At 42.2% G+C, this 19,412-nt stretch overlaps 16 non-coding genes across 16 annotated transcripts; all 16 read left to right on the forward strand.

Annotated features, from left to right (window-relative positions):
- The first annotated feature begins 25 nt into the window (after window positions 1-25).
- On the forward strand, window positions 26-107 carry TRNAL-AAG (transfer RNA leucine (anticodon AAG)). The gene has a single exon. It is a non-coding gene; the product is annotated as a tRNA-Leu (tRNA).
- An 855-nt stretch (window positions 108-962) lies between these two features.
- On the forward strand, window positions 963-1,034 carry TRNAW-CCA (transfer RNA tryptophan (anticodon CCA)). Its single transcript has one exon. It is a non-coding gene; the product is annotated as a tRNA-Trp (tRNA).
- Window positions 1,035-1,765: 731 nt separating this feature from the next.
- Window positions 1,766-1,847, forward strand: TRNAL-AAG (transfer RNA leucine (anticodon AAG)). The gene has a single exon. It is a non-coding gene; the product is annotated as a tRNA-Leu (tRNA).
- An 853-nt stretch (window positions 1,848-2,700) lies between these two features.
- TRNAW-CCA (transfer RNA tryptophan (anticodon CCA)) lies at window positions 2,701-2,772 on the forward strand. The gene has a single exon. It is a non-coding gene; the product is annotated as a tRNA-Trp (tRNA).
- Window positions 2,773-3,502: 730 nt separating this feature from the next.
- On the forward strand, window positions 3,503-3,584 carry TRNAL-AAG (transfer RNA leucine (anticodon AAG)). Its single transcript has one exon. It is a non-coding gene; the product is annotated as a tRNA-Leu (tRNA).
- Window positions 3,585-4,439: 855 nt separating this feature from the next.
- Window positions 4,440-4,511, forward strand: TRNAW-CCA (transfer RNA tryptophan (anticodon CCA)). The gene has a single exon. It is a non-coding gene; the product is annotated as a tRNA-Trp (tRNA).
- Window positions 4,512-5,241: 730 nt separating this feature from the next.
- Window positions 5,242-5,323, forward strand: TRNAL-AAG (transfer RNA leucine (anticodon AAG)). Its single transcript has one exon. It is a non-coding gene; the product is annotated as a tRNA-Leu (tRNA).
- A 1,664-nt stretch (window positions 5,324-6,987) lies between these two features.
- Window positions 6,988-7,069, forward strand: TRNAL-AAG (transfer RNA leucine (anticodon AAG)). Its single transcript has one exon. It is a non-coding gene; the product is annotated as a tRNA-Leu (tRNA).
- Window positions 7,070-7,924: 855 nt separating this feature from the next.
- On the forward strand, window positions 7,925-7,996 carry TRNAW-CCA (transfer RNA tryptophan (anticodon CCA)). Its single transcript has one exon. It is a non-coding gene; the product is annotated as a tRNA-Trp (tRNA).
- A 730-nt stretch (window positions 7,997-8,726) lies between these two features.
- Window positions 8,727-8,808, forward strand: TRNAL-AAG (transfer RNA leucine (anticodon AAG)). The gene has a single exon. It is a non-coding gene; the product is annotated as a tRNA-Leu (tRNA).
- Window positions 8,809-10,482: 1,674 nt separating this feature from the next.
- TRNAL-AAG (transfer RNA leucine (anticodon AAG)) lies at window positions 10,483-10,564 on the forward strand. Its single transcript has one exon. It is a non-coding gene; the product is annotated as a tRNA-Leu (tRNA).
- Window positions 10,565-13,156: 2,592 nt separating this feature from the next.
- TRNAW-CCA (transfer RNA tryptophan (anticodon CCA)) lies at window positions 13,157-13,228 on the forward strand. The gene has a single exon. It is a non-coding gene; the product is annotated as a tRNA-Trp (tRNA).
- A 730-nt stretch (window positions 13,229-13,958) lies between these two features.
- TRNAL-AAG (transfer RNA leucine (anticodon AAG)) lies at window positions 13,959-14,040 on the forward strand. The gene has a single exon. It is a non-coding gene; the product is annotated as a tRNA-Leu (tRNA).
- Window positions 14,041-16,631: 2,591 nt separating this feature from the next.
- TRNAW-CCA (transfer RNA tryptophan (anticodon CCA)) lies at window positions 16,632-16,703 on the forward strand. Its single transcript has one exon. It is a non-coding gene; the product is annotated as a tRNA-Trp (tRNA).
- Window positions 16,704-18,370: 1,667 nt separating this feature from the next.
- On the forward strand, window positions 18,371-18,442 carry TRNAW-CCA (transfer RNA tryptophan (anticodon CCA)). Its single transcript has one exon. It is a non-coding gene; the product is annotated as a tRNA-Trp (tRNA).
- Window positions 18,443-19,174: 732 nt separating this feature from the next.
- Window positions 19,175-19,256, forward strand: TRNAL-AAG (transfer RNA leucine (anticodon AAG)). The gene has a single exon. It is a non-coding gene; the product is annotated as a tRNA-Leu (tRNA).
- The last annotated feature ends 156 nt before the right edge of the window (window positions 19,257-19,412 follow it).

The raw sequence follows: 19,412 nt of genomic DNA on the forward strand, positions 1-19,412 counted from the left end.
TACGCAGCCACAGGGATTTTGCGCAGGTAGCGTGGCCGAGCGGTCTAAGGCGCTGGATTAAGGCTCCAGTCTCTTCGGGGGCGTGGGTTCGAATCCCACCGCTGCCATCAGGCTCTTTTTTTCTTCCAGCCTTCTGTGGATGAATAAACGTATCACGCCATTTAAATACCGCTTCCTTATTTGCCACAACGTGCAACTTATGTGGACATGGAAATGCACTTGTTGCATACTCATTTGATCTTTGAAAATGGAACAGTAACACAGAAAGTTAGAAAAGTAATGCAGGTTGAAAAGAAGACTCAGCTTCAACATTTCACCCACCCTTCTTCCCCTTGTTGTTCCAAAAGAAGGAGAAAGGAAAAAAAGAAAGACCTGAAGTCATTTTCAATTGTGCCCCAAGTTGGGCAGCAGGATTCCTTTAGAACTCCATATGTGCATTCCGATTTCTCCTTGGATCAACAAGCTGTGTTACAATACCCACTTTAGATACTAAAGTGGCATAGTTTCCAGCTTTGCCACAAGAACATCGAGGCCATCCTCAAATACATCTACTGAATTCCATAAAACACCTTCTTTAGGAAGAGAATTTAACATCTTTCTTCTCACTTGAAAGAGGCCATAAATTGTCCTAAATATAAAGCTAGCAAAGAGTAAGTCACGTGGAGAATTCCACACCATGCACGATTCACCCCAGCATTTGCATGTTCCATTGTAATGTAATTAAACCGGTATGGCTTCACATGGCCACAAACACAGAAACTGGCTAGCTGGTGCGGTGCCTTTCTGTTTGGCTTTGCCTTCAATTACAGTGGTATTGTGCTGAAAAGAAAAGTACTTATTTTCTTTCCTCTTTAGGCTGAATATTTAATTTGTCAGAATCTATCTAATTTTATGTCGGTGGGGGAAAAAAAACCTACCTTTGTTGGCTACTCTGTTGACGACCACGTCCACCTTTACAATGAGACCTCGTGGCGCAACGGTAGCGCGTCTGACTCCAGATCAGAAGGTTGCGTGTTCAAATCACGTCGGGGTCATGCTGCTTTTGCTTTGGAGAAGAGTAAGCACAGATCTCTTGTCATACCAGAGTTGGATAAAAAGCAGGCTTAGCATATATAATCCATATATCCCGTACTTGCGTTATTTCATTATGTTGATGGTCAAAACGGGAAAAGTCCTGCTCATCTACAGTAGGTAGATTTGACATGCTGCAGGATTCCTGATTGTTTCAAATGAATCCTGTGGATTTTAAAATAGGAGTCGGGAACCAAAAATAGAGTCCCCCTGTTCCTTTAGCGTGTCATTTTATGGGTTCCTCCTTTTTTTTTGCTTTACTAACTTTTTGTCAAAACAGGTTAATGAATCGATTTCCTAGAGGCAGCATTTGAATGCTGAATACTGGAGGACAGCACTTTCCCTATGCTGGTGTTGAATTGTTATCTTTTGTTTGCACCTGTTGGTGGTCATTTGACATGCTAGCAGATTTCACCTGAATGTAAAATGAGGAACTTGCGCTTTAAACTCTTTCTGTGTGAGAATAAATAGAGGGGGATGTGTAATATTTTAGCATTGATCTAGTTTTCTTGTGTTTTTGCGGTCTTGTAGAGGTGAAGGCGTTCTAAATGACCTATGCCGCCAGCAGTGCTGCATGAGTGTGGAAAGATATTGTCGGGACTTGCAACCTTTTGACAAGAAAGAAAATGAAATGATCAGAACGCTCCCAAATGGCGTGCGTGTTTTGAGTACGCAGCCACAGGGATTTTGCGCAGGTAGCGTGGCCGAGCGGTCTAAGGCGCTGGATTAAGGCTCCAGTCTCTTCGGGGGCGTGGGTTCGAATCCCACCGCTGCCATCAGGCTCTTTTTTTCTTCCAGCCTTCTGTGGATGAATAAACGTATCACGCCGTTTAAATACCGCTTCCTTATTTGCCACAACGTGCAACTTATGTGGACATGGAAATGCACTTGTTGCATACTCATTTGATCTTTGAAAATGGAACAGTAACACAGAAAGTTAGAAAAGTAATGCAGGATGAAAAGAAGACTCAGCTTCAACATTTCACCCACCCTTCTTCCCCTTGTTGTTCCAAAAGAAGGAGAAAGGAAAAAAAGAAAGACCTGAAGTCATTTTCAATTGTGCCCCAAGTTGGGCAGCAGGATTCCTTTAGAACTCCATATGTGCATTCCGATTTCTCCTTGGATCAACAAGCTGTATTACAATACCCACTTTAGATACTAAAGTGGCATAGTTTCCAGCTTTGCCACAAGAACATCGAGGCCATCCTCAAATACATCTACTGAATTCCATAAAACACCTTCTTTAGGAAGAGAATTTAACATCTTTCTTCTCACTTGAAAGAGGCCATAAATTGTCCTAAATATAAAGCTAGCAAAGAGTAAGTCACGTGGAGAATTCCACACCATGCACGATTCACCCCAGCATTTGCATGTTCCATTGTAATGTAATTAAACCGGTATGGCTTCACATGGCCACAAACACAGATACTGGCTAGCTGGTGCAGTGCCTTTCTGTTTGGCTTTGCCTTCAATTACAGTGGTATTGTGCTGAAAAGAAAAGTACTTATTTTTTTTTCCTCTTTAGGCTGAATATTTAATTTGTCAGAATCTATCTAATTTTATGTCGGTGGGGGAAAAAACTATCTTTGTTGGCTACTCTGTTGACGACCACGTCCACCTTTACAATGAGACCTTGTGGCGCAACGGTAGCGCGTCTGACTCCAGATCAGAAGGTTGCGTGTTCAAATCACGTTGGGGTCATGCTGCTTTTGCTTTGGAGAAGAGTAAGCACAGATCTCTTGTCATACCAGAGTTGGATAAAAAGCAGGCTTAGCATATATAATCCATATATCCCGTACTTGCGTTATTTCATTATGTTGATGGTCAAAACGGGAAAAGTCCTGCTCATCTACAGTAGGTAGATTTGACATGCTGCAGGATTCCTGATTGTTTCAAATGAATCCTGTGGATTTTAAACTAGGAGTCGGGAACCAAAAATAGAGTCCCCCTGTTCCTTTAGCGTGTTATTTTATGGGTTCCTCCTTTTTTTTGCTTTACTCCCTTTTTGTCAAAACAGGTTAATGAATCGATTTCCTAGAGGCAGCATTTGAATGCTGAATACTGGAGGACAGCACTTTCCCTATGCTGGTGTTGAATTGTTATCTTTTGTTTGCACCTGTTGGTGGTCATTTGACATGCTAGCAGATTTCACCTGAATGTAAAATGAGGAACTTGCGCTTTAAACTCTTTCTGTGTGAGAATAAATAGAGGGGGATGTGTAATATTTTAGCATTGATCTAGTTTTCTTGTGTTTTTGCGGTCTTGTAGAGGTGAAGGCGTTCTAAATGACCTATGCCGCCAGCAGTGCTGCATGAGTGTGGAAAGATATTGTCGGGACTTGCAACCTTTTGACAAGAAAGAAAATGAAATGATCAGAACGCTCCCAAATGGCGTGCGTGTTTTGAGTACGCAGCCACAGGGATTTTGCGCAGGTAGCGTGGCCGAGCGGTCTAAGGCGCTGGATTAAGGCTCCAGTCTCTTCGGGGGCGTGGGTTCGAATCCCACCGCTGCCATCAGGCTCTTTTTTTCTTCCAGCCTTCTGTGGATGAATAAACGTATCACGCCGTTTAAATACCGCTTCCTTATTTGCCACAACGTGCAACTTATGTGGACATGGAAATGCACTTGTTGCATACTCATTTGATCTTTGAAAATGGAACAGTAACACAGAAAGTTAGAAAAGTAATGCAGGATGAAAAGAAGACTCAGCTTCAACATTTCACCCACCCTTCTTCCCCTTGTTGTTCCAAAAGAAGGAGAAAGGAAAAAAAGAAAGACCTGAAGTCATTTTCAATTGTGCCCCAAGTTGGGCAGCAGGATTCCTTTAGAACTCCATATGTGCATTCCGATTTCTCCTTGGATCAACAAGCTGTGTTACAATACCCACTTTAGATACTAAAGTGGCATAGTTTCCAGCTTTGCCACAAGAACATCGAGGCCATCCTCAAATACATCTACTGAATTCCATAAAATACCTTCTTTAGGAAGAGAATTTAACATCTTTCTTCTCACTTGAAAGAGGCCATAAATTGTCCTAAATATAAAGCTAGCAAAGAGTAAGTCACGTGGAGAATTCCACACCATGCACGATTCACCCCAGCATTTGCATGTTCCATTGTAATGTAATTAAACCGGTATGGCTTCACATGGCCACAAACACAGAAACTGGCTAGCTGGTGCAGTGCCTTTCTGTTTGGCTTTGCCTTCAATTACAGTGGTATTGTGCTGAAAAGAAAAGTACTTATTTTCTTTCCTCTTTAGGCTGAATATTTAATTTGTCAGAATCTATCTAATTTTATGTCGGTGGGGGAAAAAAAACCTACCTTTGTTGGCTACTCTGTTGACAACCACGTCCACCTTTACAATGAGACCTCGTGGCGCAACGGTAGCGCGTCTGACTCCAGATCAGAAGGTTGCGTGTTCAAATCACGTCGGGGTCATGCTGCTTTTGCTTTGGAGAAGAGTAAGCACAGATCTCTTGTCATACCAGAGTTGGATAAAAAGCAGGCTTAGCATATATAATCCATATATCCCGTACTTGCGTTATTTCATTATGTTGATGGTCAAAACGGGAAAAGTCCTGCTCATCTACAGTAGGTAGATTTGACATGCTGCAGGATTCCTGATTGTTTCAAATGAATCCTGTGGATTTTAAACTAGGAGTCGGGAACCAAAAATAGAGTCCCCCTGTTCCTTTAGCGTGTCATTTTATGGGTTCCTCCTTTTTTTTGCTTTACTCCCTTTTTGTCAAAACAGGTTAATGAATCGATTTCCTAGAGGCAGCATTTGAATGCTGAATACTGGAGGACAGCACTTTCCCTATGCTGGTGTTGAATTGTTATCTTTTGTTTGCACCTGTTGGTGGTCATTTGACACGCTAGCAGATTTCACCTGAATGTAACATGAGGAACTTGCGCTTCAAACTCTTTCTGTGTGAGAATAAATAGAGGGGGATGTGTAATATTTTAGCATTGATCTAGTTTTCTTGTGTTTTTGCGGTCTTGTAGAGGTGAAGGCGTTCTAAATGACCTATGCCGCCAGCAGTGCTGCATGAGTGTGGAAAGATATTGTCGGGACTTGCAACCTTTTGACAAGAAAGAAAATGAAATGATCAGAACGCTCCCAAATGGCGTGCGTGTTTTGAGTACGCAGCCACAGGGATTTTGCGCAGGTAGCGTGGCCGAGCGGTCTAAGGCGCTGGATTAAGGCTCCAGTCTCTTCGGGGGCGTGGGTTCGAATCCCACCGCTGCCATCAGGCTCTTTTTTTCTTCCAGCCTTCTGTGGATGAATAAACGTATCACGCCGTTTAAATACCGCTTCCTTATTTGAAACAACGTGCAACTTATGTGGACATGGAAATGCACTTGTTGCATACTCATTTGATCTTTGAAAATGGAACAGTAACACAGAAAGTTAGAAAAGTAATGCAGGATGAAAAGAAGACTCAGCTTCAACATTTCACCCACCCTTCTTCCCCTTGTTGTTCCAAAAGAAGGAGAAAGGAAAAAAAGAAAGACCTGAAGTCATTTTCAATTGTGCCCCAAGTTGGGCAGCAGGATTCCTTTAGAACTCCATATGTGCATTCCGATTTCTCCTTGGATCAACAAGCTGTGTTACAATACCCACTTTAGATACTAAAGTGGCATAGTTTCCAGCTTTGCCACAAGAACATCGAGGCCATCCTCAAATACATCTACTGAATTCCATAAAACACCTTCTTTAGGAAGAGAATTTAACATCTTTCTTCTCACTTGAAAGAGGCCATAAATTGTCCTAAATATAAAGCTAGCAAAGAGTAAGTCACGTGGAGAATTCCACACCATGCACGATTCACCCCAGCATTTGCATGTTCCATTGTAATGTAATTAAACCGGTATGGCTTCACATGGCCACAAACACAGAAACTGGCTAGCTGGTGCGGTGCCTTTCTGTTTGGCTTTGCCTTCAATTACAGTGGTATTGTGCTGAAAAGAAAAGTACTTATTTTCTTTCCTCTTTAGGCTGAATATTTAATTTGTCAGAATCTATCTAATTTTATGTCGGTGGGGGAAAAAAAACCTACCTTTGTTGGCTACTCTGTTGACGACCACGTCCACCTCCACCTTTACAATGAGACCTCGTGGCGCAACGGTAGCGCGTCTGACTCCAGATCAGAAGGTTGCGTGTTCAAATCATGTTCGGGTCATGCTGCTTTTGCTTTGGAGAAGAGTAAGCACAGATCTCTTGTCATACCAGAGTTGGATAAAAAGCAGGCTTAGCATATATAATCCATATATCCCGTACTTGCGTTATTTCATTATGTTGATGGTCAAAACGGGAAAAGTCCTGCTCATCTACAGTAGGTAGATTTGACATGCTGCAGGATTCCTGATTGTTTCAAATGAATCCTGTGGATTTTAAAATAGGAGTTGGGAACCAAAAATAGAGTCCCCCTGTTCCTTTAGCGTGTCATTTTATGGGTTCCTCCTTTTTTTTTGCTTTACTAACTTTTTGTCAAAACAGGTTAATGAATCGATTTCCTAGAGGCAGCATTTGAATGCTGAATACTGGAGGACAGCACTTTCCCTATGCTGGTGTTGAATTGTTATCTTTTGTTTGCACCTGTTGGTAGTCATTTGACATGCTAGCAGATTTCACCTGAATGTAAAATGAGGAACTTGCGCTTTAAACTCTTTCTGTGTGAGAATAAATAGAGGGGGATGTGTAATATTTTAGCATTGATCTAGTTTTCTTGTGTTTTTGCGGTCTTGTAGAGGTGAAGGCGTTCTAAATGACCTATGCCGCCAGCAGTGCTGCATGAGTGTGGAAAGATATTGTCGGGACTTGCAACCTTTTGACAAGAAAGAAAATGAAATGATCAGAACGCTCCCAAATGGCGTGCGTGTTTTGAGTACGCAGCCACAGGGATTTTGCGCAGGTAGCGTGGCCGAGCGGTCTAAGGCGCTGGATTAAGGCTCCAGTCTCTTCGGGGGCGTGGGTTCGAATCCCACCGCTGCCATCAGGCTCTTTTTTTCTTCCAGCCTTCTGTGGATGAATAAACGTATCACGCCGTTTAAATACCGCTTCCTTATTTGCCACAACGTGCAACTTATGTGGACATGGAAATGCACTTGTTGCATACTCATTTGATCTTTGAAAATGGAACAGTAACACAGAAAGTTAGAAAAGTAATGCAGGATGAAAAGAAGACTCAGCTTCAACATTTCACCCACCCTTCTTCCCCTTGTTGTTCCAAAAGAAGGAGAAAGGAAAAAATGAAAGACCTGAAGTCATTTTCAATTGTGCCCCAAGTTGGGCAGCAGGATTCCTTTAGAACTCCATATGTGCATTCCGATTTCTCCTTGGATCAACAAGCTGTATTACAATACCCACTTTAGATACTAAAGTGGCATAGTTTCCAGCTTTGCCACAAGAACATCGAGGCCATCCTCAAATACATCTACTGAATTCCATAAAACACCTTCTTTAGGAAGAGAATTTAACATCTTTCTTCTCACTTGAAAGAGGCCATAAATTGTCCTAAATATAAAGCTAGCAAAGAGTAAGTCACGTGGAGAATTCCACACCATGCACGATTCACCCCAGCATTTGCATGTTCCATTGTAATGTAATTAAACCGGTACGGCTTCACATGGCCCCAAACACAGATACTGGCTAGCTGGTGCAGTGCCTTTCTGTTTGGCTTTGCCTTCAATTACAGTGGTATTGTGCTGAAAAGAAAAGTACTTATTTTCTTTCCTCTTTAGGCTGAATATTTAATTTGTCAGAATCTATCTAATTTTATGTCGGTGGGGGAAAAAAAACCTACCTTTGTTGGCTACTCTGTTGACGACCACGTCCACCTTTACAATGAGACCTCGTGGCGCAACGGTAGCGCGTCTGACTCCAGATCAGAAGGTTGCGTGTTCAAATCACGTCGGGGTCATGCTGCTTTTGCTTTGGAGAAGAGTAAGCACAGATCTCTTGTCATACCAGAGTTGGATAAAAAGCAGGCTTAGCATATATAATCCATATATCCCGTACTTGCGTTATTTCATTATGTTGATGGTCAAAACGGGAAAAGTCCTGCTCATCTACAGTAGGTAGATTTGACATGCTGCAGGATTCCTGATTGTTTCAAATGAATCCTGTGGATTTTAAACTAGGAGTCGGGAACCAAAAATAGAGTCCCCCTGTTCCTTTAGCGTGTCATTTTATGGGTTCCTCCTTTTTTTTGCTTTACTCCCTTTTTGTCAAAACAGGTTAATGAATCGATTTCCTAGAGGCAGCATTTGAATGCTGAATACTGGAGGACAGCACTTTCCCTATGCTGGTGTTGAATTGTTATCTTTTGTTTGCACCTGTTGGTGGTCATTTGACATGCTAGCAGATTTCACCTGAATGTAAAATGAGGAACTTGCGCTTTAAACTCTTTCTGTGTGAGAATAAATAGAGGGGGATGTGTAATATTTTAGCATTGATCTAGTTTTCTTGTGTTTTTGCGGTCTTGTAGAGGTGAAGGCGTTCTAAATGACCTATGCCGCCAGCAGTGCTGCATGAGTGTGGAAAGATATTGTCGGATCTTGCAACCTTTTGACAAGAAAGAAAATGAAATGATCAGAACGCTCCCAAATGGCGTGCGTGTTTTGAGTACTCAGCCACAGGGATTTTGCGCAGGTAGCGTGGCCGAGCGGTCTAAGGCGCTGGATTAAGGCTCCAGTCTCTTCGGGGGCGTGGGTTCGAATCCCACCGCTGCCATCAGGCTCTTTTTTTCTTCCAGCCTTCTGTGGATGAATAAACGTATCACGCCGTTTAAATACCGCTTCCTTATTTGCCACAACGTGCAACTTATGTGGACATGGAAGTGCACTTGTTTCATACTCATTTGATCTTTGAAAATGGAACAGTAACACATAAAGTTAGAAAAGTAATGCAGGATGAAAAGAAGACTCAGCTTCAACATTTCACCCACCCTTCTTCCCCTTGTTGTTCCAAAAGAAGGAGAAAGGAAAAAAGAAAGACCTGAAGTCATTTTCAATTGTGCCCCAAGTTGGGCAGCAGGATTCCTTTAGAACTCCATATGTGCATTCCGATTTCTCCTTGTATCAACAAGCTGTGTTACAATACCCACTTTAGATACTAAAGTGGCATAGTTTCCAGCTTTGCCACAAGAACATCGAGGCCATCCTCAAATACATCTACTGAATTCCATAAAACACCTTCTTTAGGAAGAGAATTTAACATCTTTCTTCTCACTTGAAAGAGGCCATAAATTGTCCTAAATATAAAGCTAGCAAAGAGTAAGTCACATGGAGAATTCCACACCATGCACGATTCACCCCAGCATTTGCATGTTCCATTGTAATGTAATTAAACCGGTATGGCTTCACATGGCCACAAACACAGAAACTGGCTAGCTGGTGCGGTGCCTTTCTGTTTGGCTTTGCCTTCAATTACAGTGGTATTGTGCTGAAAAGAAAAGTACTTATTTTCTTTCCTCTTTAGGCTGAATATTAAATTTGACACAATCTATCTAATTTTATGTCGGTGGGGGAAAAAAACCTACCTTTGTTGGCTACTCTGTTGACGACCACGTCCACCTTTACAATGAGACATCGTGGCGCAACGGTAGCGCGTCTGACTCCAGATCAGAAGGTTGCGTGTTCAAATCACGTCGTGGTCATGCTGCTTTTGCTTTGGAGAAGAGTAAGCACAGATCTCTTGTCATTCCAGAGTTGGATAAAAAGCAGGCTTAGCATATATAATCCATATATCCCGTACTTGCGTTATTTCATTATGTTGATGGTCAAAACGGGAAAAGTCCTGCTCATCTACAGTAGGTAGATTTGACATGCTGCAGGATTCCTGATTGTTTCAAATGAATCCTGTGGATTTTAAACTAGGAGTCGGGAACCAAAAATAGAGTCCCCCTGTTCCTTTAGCGTGTCATTTTATGGGTTCCTCCTTTTTTTTGCTTTACTCCCTTTTTGTCAAAACAGGTTAATGAATCGATTTCCTAGAGGCAGCATTTGAATGCTGAATACTGGAGGACAGCACTTTCCCTATGCTGGTGTTGAATTGTTATCTTTTGTTTGCACCTGTTGGTGGTCATTTGACACGCTAGCAGATTTCACCTGAATGTAACATGAGGAACTTGCGCTTTAAACTCTTTCTGTGTGAGAATAAATAGAGGGGGATGTGTAATATTTTAGCATTGATCTAGTTTTCTTGTGTTTTTGCGGTCTTGTAGAGGTGAAGGCGTTCTAAATGACCTATGCCGCCAGCAGTGCTGCATGAGTGTGGAAAGATATTGTCGGGACTTGCAACCTTTTGACAAGAAAGAAAATGAAATGATCAGAACGCTCCCAAATGGCGTGCGTGTTTTGAGTACGCAGCCACAGGGATTTTGCGCAGCCACAGGGATTTTGCGCAGGTAGCGTGGCCGAGCGGTCTAAGGCGCTGGATTAAGGCTCCAGTCTCTTCGGGGGCGTGGGTTCGAATCCCACCGCTGCCATCAGGCTCTTTTTTTCTTCCAGCCTTCTGTGGATGAATAAACGTATCACGCCGTTTAAATACCGCTTCCTTATTTGCCACAACGTGCAACTTATGTGGACATGGAAATGCACTTGTTGCATACTCATTTGATCTTTGAAAATGGAACAGTAACACAGAAAGTTAGAAAAGTAATGCAGGATGAAAAGAAGACTCAGCTTCAACATTTCACCCACCCTTCTTCCCCTTGTTGTTCCAAAAGAAGGAGAAAGGAAAAAAAGAAAGACCTGAAGTCATTTTCAATTGTGCCCCAAGTTGGGCAGCAGGATTCCTTTAGAACTCCATATGTGCATTCCGATTTCTCCTTGGATCAACAAGCTGTGTTACAATACCCACTTTAGATACTAAAGTGGCATAGTTTCCAGCTTTGCCACAAGAACATCGAGGCCATCCTCAAATACATCTACTGAATTCCATAAAACACCTTCTTTAGGAAGAGAATTTAACATCTTTCTTCTCACTTGAAAGAGGCCATAAATTGTCCTAAATATAAAGCTAGCAAAGAGTAAGTCACGTGGAGAATTCCACACCATGCACGATTCACCCCAGCATTTGCATGTTCCATTGTAATGTAATTAAACCGGTATGGCTTCACATGGCCACAAACACAGAAACTGGCTAGCTGGTGCGGTGCCTTTCTGTTTGGCTTTGCCTTCAATTACAGTGGTATTGTGCTGAAAAGAAAAGTACTTATTTTCTTTCCTCTTTAGGCTGAATATTTAATTTGTCAGAATCTATCTAATTTTATGTCGGTGTGGGAAAAAAACCTACCTTTGTTGGCTACTCTGTTGACGACCACGTCCACCTTTACAATGAGACCACGTGGCGCAACGGTAGCGCGTCTGACTCCAGATTAGAAGGTTGCGTGTTCAAATCACGTCGGGGTCATGCTGCTTTTGCTTTGGAGAAGAGTAAGCACAGATCTCTTGTCATACCAGAGTTGGATAAAAAGCAGGCTTAGCATATATAATCCATATATCCCGTACTTGCGTTATTTCATTATGTTGATGGTCAAAACGGGAAAAGTCCTGCTCATCTACAGTAGGTAGATTTGACATGCTGCAGGATTCCTGATTGTTTCAAATGAATTCTGTGGATTTTAAACTAGGAGTCGGGAACCAAAAATAGAGTCCCCCTATTCCTTTAGCGTGTCATTTTATGGGTTCCTCCTTTTTTTTGCTTTACTCCCTTTTTGTCAAAACAGGTTAATGAATCGATTTCCTAGAGGCAGCATTTGAATGCTGAATACTGGAGGACAGCACTTTCCCTATGCTGGTGTTGAATTGTTATCTTTTGTTTGCACCTGTTGGTGGTCATTTGACATGCTAGCAGATTTCACCTGGATGTAAAATGAGGAACTTGCGCTTTAAACTCTTTCTGTGTGAGAATAAATAGAGGGGGATGTGTAATATTTTAGCATTGATCTAGTTTTCTTGTGTTTTTGCGGTCTTGTAGAGGTGAAGGCGTTCTAAATGACCTACGCCGCCAGCAGTGCTGCATGAGTGTGGAAAGATATTGTCGGGACTTGCAACCTTTTGACAAGAAAGAAAATGAAATGATCAGAACGCTCCCAAATGGCGTGCGTGTTTTGAGTACGCAGCCACAGGGATTTTGCGCAGGTAGCGTGGCAGAGCGCTCTAAGGCGCTGGATTAAGGCTCCAGTCTCTTCGGGGGCGTGGGTTCGAATCCCACCGCTGCCATCAGGCTCTTTTTTTCTTCCAGCCTTCTGTGGATGAATAAACGTATCACGCCGTTTAAATACCGCTTCCTTATTTGCCACAACGTGCAACTTATGTGGACATGGAAATGCACTTGTTGCATACTCATTTGATCTTTGAAAATGGAACAGTAACACAGAAAGTTAGAAAAGTAATGCAGGATGAAAAGAAGACTCAGCTTCAACATTTCACCCACCCTTCTTCCCCTTGTTGTTCCAAAAGAAGGAGAAAGGAAAAAAAGAAAGACCTGAAGTCATTTTCAATTGTGCCCCAAGTTGGGCAGCAGGATTCCTTTAGAACTCCAGATGTGCATTCCGATTTCTCCTTGGATCAACAAGCTGTGCTACAATACCCACTTTAGATACTAAAGTGGCATAGTTTCCAGCTTTGCCACAAGAACATCGAGGCCATCCTCAAATACATCTACTGAATTCCATAAAACACCTTCTTTAGGAAGAGAATTTAACATCTTTCTTCTCACTTGAAAGAGGCCATAAATTGTCCTAAATATAAAGCTAGCAAAGAGTAAGTCACGTGGAGAATTCCACACCATGCACGATTCACCCCAGCATTTGCATGTTCCATTGTAATGTAATTAAACCGGTATGGCTTCACATGGCCACAAACACAGATACTGGCTAGCTGGTGCAGTGCCTTTCTGTTTGGCTTTGCCTTCAATTACAGTGGTATTGTGCTGAAAAGAAAAGTACTTATTTTCTTTCCTCTTTAGGCTGAATATTTAATTTGTCAGAATCTATCTAATTTTATGTCGGTGGGGGAAAAAAACCTACCTTTGTTGGCTACTCTGTTGACGACCACGTCCACCTTTACAATGAGACCTCGTGGCGCAACGGTAGCGCGTCTGACTCCAGATCAGAAGGTTGCGTGTTCAAATCACGTCGGGGTCATGCTGCTTTTGCTTTGGAGAAGAGTAAGCACAGATCTCTTGTCATACCAGAGTTGGATAAAAAGCAGGCTTAGCATATATAATCCATATATCCCGTACTTGCGTTATTTCATTATGTTGATGGTCAAAACGGGAAAAGTCCTGCTCATCTACAGTAGGTAGATTTGACATGCTGCAGGATTCCTGATTGTTTCAAATGAATTCTGTGGATTTTAAACTAGGAGTCGGGAACCAAAAATAGAGTCCCCCTGTTCCTTTAGCGTGTCATTTTATGGGTTCCTCCTTTTTTTTGCTTTACTCCCTTTTTGTCAAAACAGGTTAATGAATCGATTTCCTAGAGGCAGCATTTGAATGCTGAATACTGGAGGACAGCACTTTCCCTATGCTGGTGTTGAATTGTTATCTTTTGTTTGCACCTGTTGGTGGTCATTTGACATGCTAGCAGATTTCACCTGAATGTAAAATGAGGAACTTGCGCTTTAAACTCTTTCTGTGTGAGAATAAATAGAGGGGGATGTGTAATATTTTAGCATTGATCTAGTTTTCTTGTGTTTTTGCGGTCTTGTAGAGGTGAAGGCGTTCTAAATGACCTATGCCGCCAGCAGTGCTGCATGAGTGTGGAAAGATATTGTCAGGACTTGCAACCTTTTGACAAGAAAGAAAATGAAATGATCAGAACGCTCCCAAATGGCGTGCGTGTTTTGAGTACGCAGCCACAGGGATTTTGCGCAGGTAGCGTGGCCGAGCGGTCTAAGGCGCTGGATTAAGGCTCCAGTCTCTTCGGGGGCGTGGGTTCGAATCCCACCGCTGCCATCAGGCTCTTTTTTTCTTCCAGCCTTCTGTGGATGAATAAACGTATCACGCCGTTTAAATACCGCTTCCTTATTTGCCACAACGTGCAACTTATGTGGACATGGAAATGCACTTGTTGCATACTCATTTGATCTTTGAAAATGGAACAGTAACACAGAAAGTTAGAAAAGTAATGCAGGATGAAAAGAAGACTCAGCTTCAACATTTCACCCACCCTTCTTCCCCTTGTTGTTCCAAAAGAAGGAGAAAGGAAAAAAAGAAAGACCTGAAGTCATTTTCAATTGTGCCCCAAGTTGGGCAGCAGGATTCCTTTAGAACTCCATATGTGCATTCCGATTTCTCCTTGGATCAACAAGCTGTGTTACAATACCCACTTTAGATACTAAAGTGGCATAGTTTCCAGCTTTGCCACAAGAACATCGAGGCCATCCTCAAATACATCTACTGAATTCCATAAAACACCTTCTTTAGGAAGAGAATTTAACATCTTTCTTCTCACTTGAAAGAGGCCATAAATTGTCCTAAATATAAAGCTAGCAAAGAGTAAGTCACGTGGAGAATTCCACACCATGCACGATTCACCCCAGCATTTGCATGTTCCATTGTAATGTAATTAAACCGGTATGGCTTCACATGGCCACAAACACAGATACTGGCTAGCTGGTGCAGTGCCTTTCTGTTTGGCTTTGCCTTCAATTACAGTGGTATTGTGCTGAAAAGAAAAGTACTTATTTTCTTTCCTCTTTAGGCTGAATATTTAATTTGTCAGAATCTATCTAATTTTATGTCGGTGGGGGAAAAAAAACTACCTTTGTTGGCTACTCTGTTGACGACCACGTCCACCTTTACAATGAGACCTTGTGGCGCAACGCTAGCGCGTCTGACTCCAGATCAGAAGGTTGCGTGTTCAAATCACGTCGGGGTCATGCTGCTTTTGCTTTGGAGAAGAGTAAGCACAGATCTCTTGTCATACCAGAGTTGGATAAAAAGCAGGCTTAGCATATATAATCCATATATCCCGTACTTGCGTTATTTCATTATGTTGATGGTCAAAACGGGAAAAGTCCTGCTCATCTACAGTAGGTAGATTTGACATGTTGCAGGATTCCTGATTGTTTCAAATGAATCCTGTGGATTTTAAACTAGGAGTCGGGAACCAAAAATAGAGTCCCCCTGTTCCTTTAGCGTGTCATTTTATGGGTTCCTCCTTTTTTTTGCTTTACTCCCTTTTTGTCAAAACAGGTTAATGAATCGATTTCCTAGAGGCAGCATTTGAATGCTGAATACTGGAGGACAGCACTTTCCCTATGCTGGTGTTGAATTGTTATCTTTTGTTTGCACCTGTTGGTGGTCATTTGACATGCTAGCAGATTTCACCTGAATGTAAAATGAGGAACTTGCGCTTTAAACTCTTTCTGTGTGAGAATAAATAGAGGGGGATGTGTAATATTTTAGCATTGATCTAGTTTTCTTGTGTTTTTGCGGTCTTGTAGAGGTGAAGGCGTTCTAAATGACCTATGCCGCCAGCAGTGCTGCATGAGTGTGGAAAGATATTGTCGGGACTTGCAACCTTTTGACAAGAAAGAAAATGAAATGATCAGAACGCTCCCAAATGGCGTGCGTGTTTTGAGTACGCAGCCACAGGGATTTTGCGCAGGTAGCGTGGCCGAGCGGTCTAAGGCGCTGGATTAAGGCTCCAGTCTCTTCGAGGGCATGGGTTCGAATCCCACCGCTGCTATCAGGCTCTTTTTTTCTTCCAGCCTTCTGTGGATGAATAAACGTATCATGCCGTTTAAATACCGCTTCCTTATTTGCCACAACGTGCAACTTATGTGGACATGGAAATGCACTTGTTGCATACTCATTTGATCTTTGAAAATGGAACAGTAACACAGAAAGTTAGAAAAGTAATGCAGGATGAAAAGAAGACTCAGCTTCAACATTTCACCCACCCTTCTTCCCCTTGTTGTTCCAAAAGAAGGAGAAAGGAAAAAAAGAAAGACCTGAAGTCATTTTCAATTGTGCCCCAAGTTGGGCAGCAGGATTCCTTTAGAACTCCATATGTGCATTCCGATTTCTCCTTGGATCAACAAGCTGTGCTACAATACCCACTTTAGATACTAAAGTGGCATAGTTTCCAGCTTTGCCACAAGAACATCGAGGCCATCCTCAAATACATCTACTGAATTCCATAAAACACCTTCTTTAGGAAGAGAATTTAACATCTTTCTTCTCACTTGAAAGAGGCCATAAATTGTCCTAAATATAAAGCTAGCAAAGAGTAAGTCACGTGGAGAATTCCACACCATGCACGATTCACCCCAGCATTTGCATGTTCCATTGTAATGTAATTAAACCGGTATGGCTTCACATGGCCACAAACACAGATACTGGCTAGCTGGTGCAGTGCCTTTCTGTTTGGCTTTGCCTTCAATTACAGTGGTATTGTGCTGAAAAGAAAAGTACTTATTTTCTTTCCTCTTTAGGCTGAATATTTAATTTGTCAGAATCTATCTAATTTTATGTCGGTGGGGGGAAAAAACTACCTTTGTTGGCTACTCTGTTGACGACCACGTCCACCTTTACAATGAGACCTTGTGGCGCAACGGTAGCGCGTCTGACTCCAGATCAGAAGGTTGCGTGTTCAAATCACGTCGGGGTCATGCTGCTTTTGCTTTGGAGAAGAGTAAGCACAGATCTCTTGTCATACCAGAGTTGGATAAAAAGCAGGCTTAGCATATATAATCCATATATCCCGTACTTGCGTTATTTCATTATGTTGATGGTCAAAACGGGAAAAGTCCTGCTCATCTACAGTAGGTAGATTTGACATGCTGCAGGATTCCTGATTGTTTCAAATGAATCCTGTGGATTTTAAACTAGGAGTCGGGAACCAAAAATAGAGTCCCCCTGTTCCTTTAGCGTGTCATTTTATGGGTTCCTCCTTTTTTTTGCTTTACTCCCTTTTTGTCAAAACAGGTTAATGAATCGATTTCCTAGAGGCAGCATTTGAATGCTGAATACTGGAGGACAGCACTTTCCCTATGCTGGTGTTGAATTGTTATCTTTTGTTTGCACCTGTTGGTGGTCATTTGACACGCTAGCAGATTTCACCTGAATGTAACATGAGGAACTTGCGCTTTAAACTCTTTCTGTGTGAGAATAAATAGAGGGGGATGTGTAATATTTTAGCATTGATCTAGTTTTCTTGTGTTTTTGCAGTCTTGTAGAGGTGAAGGCGTTCTAAATGACCTATGCCGCCAGCAGTGCTGCATGAGTGTGGAAAGATATTGTCGGGACTTGCAACCTTTTGACAAGAAAGAAAATGAAATGATCAGAACGCTCCCAAATGGCGTGCGTGTTTTGAGTACGCAGCCACAGGGATTTTGCGCAGGTAGCGTGGCCGAGCGGTCTAAGTCGCTGGATTAAGGCTCCAGTCTATTCGGGGGCGTGGGTTCGAATCCCCCCGCTGCCATCAGGCTCTTTTTTTTCTTCCAGCCTTCTGTGGATGAATAAACGTATCACGCCGTTTAAATACCGCTTCCTTATTTGCCACAACGTGCAACTTATGTGGACATGGAAGTGCACTTGTTTCATACTCATTTGATCTTTGAATATGGAACAGTAACACATAAAGTTAGAAAAGTAATGCAGGATGAAAAGAAGACTCAGCTTCAACATTTCACCCACCCTTCTTCCCCTTGTTGTTCCAAAAGAAGGAGAAAGGAAAAAAGAAAGACCTGAAGTCATTTTCAATTGTGCCCCAAGTTGGGCAGCAGGATTCCTTTAGAACTCCATATGTGCATTCCGATTTCTCCTTGTATCAACAAGCTGTGTTACAATACCCACTTTAGATACTAAAGTGGCATAGTTTCCAGCTTTGCCACAAGAACATCGAGGCCATCCTCAAATACATCTACTGAATTCCATAAAACACCTTCTTTAGGAAGAGAATTTAACATCTTTCTTCTCACTTGAAAGAGGCCATAAATTGTCCTAAATATAAAGCTAGCAAAGAGTAAGTCACATGGAGAATTCCACACCATGCACGATTCACCCCAGCATTTGCATGTTCCATTGTAATGTAATTAAACCGGTATGGCTTCACATGGCCACAAACACAGAAACTGGCTAGCTGGTGCGGTGCCTTTCTGTTTGGCTTTGCCTTCAATTACAGTGGTATTGTGCTGAAAAGAAAAGTACTTATTTTTTTTTCCTCTTTAGGCTGAATATTTAATTTGTCAGAATCTATCTAATTTTAAGTCGGTGGGGGAAAAAAAACTACCTTTGTTGGCTACTCTGTTGACGACCACGTCCACCTTTACAATGAGACCTCGTGGCGCAACGGTAGCGCGTCTGACTCCAGATCAGAAGGTTGCGTGTTCAAATCACGTCGGGGTCATGCTGCTTTTGCTTTGGAGGAAGAGTAAGCACAGATCTCTTGTCATACCAGAGTTGGATAAAAAGCAGGCTTAGCATATATAATCCATATATCCCGTGCTTGCGTTATTTCATTATGTTGATGGTCAAAACGGGAAAAGTCCTGCTCATCTACAGTAGGTAGATTTGACATGCTGCAGGATTCCTGATTGTTTCAAATGAATCCTGTGGATTTTAAAATAGGAGTCGGGAACCAAAAATAGAGTCCCCCTGTTCCTTTAGCGTGTCATTTTATGGGTTCCTCCTTTTTTTTTGCTTTACTAACTTTTTGTCAAAACAGGTTAATGAATCGATTTCCTAGAGGCAGCATTTGAATGCTGAATACTGGAGGACAGCACTTTCCCTATGCTGGTGTTGAATTGTTATCTTTTGTTTGCACCTGTTGGTGGTCATTTGACATGCTAGCAGATTTCACCTGAATGTAAAATGAGGAACTTGCGCTTTAAACTCTTTCTGTGTGAGAATAAATAGAGGGGGATGTGTAATATTTTAGCATTTATCTAGTTTTCTTGTGTTTTTGCGGTCTTGTAGAGGTGAAGGCGTTCTAAATGACCTATGCCGCCAGCAGTGCTGCATGAGTGTGGAAAGATATTGTCGGGACTTGCAACCTTTTGACAAGAAAGAAAATTAAATGATCAGAACGCTCCCAAATGGCGTGCGTGTTTTGAGTACGCAGCCACAGGGATTTTGCGCAGGTAGCGTGGCCGAGCGGTCTAAGGCGCTGGATTAAGGCTCCAGTCTCTTCGGGGGCGTGGGTTCGAATCCCACCGCTGCCATCAGGCTCTTTTTTTCTTCCAGCCTTCTGTGGATGAATAAACGTATCACGCCGTTTAAATACCGCTTCCTTATTTGCCACAACGTGCAACTTATGTGGACATGGAAATGCACTTGTTGCATACTCATTTGATCTTTGAAAATGGAACAGTAACACA

This window comes from Pelobates fuscus, chromosome 3 (assembly GCF_036172605.1).
Source record: "Pelobates fuscus isolate aPelFus1 chromosome 3, aPelFus1.pri, whole genome shotgun sequence".
NCBI lineage: Eukaryota > Metazoa > Chordata > Amphibia > Anura > Pelobatidae > Pelobates > Pelobates fuscus.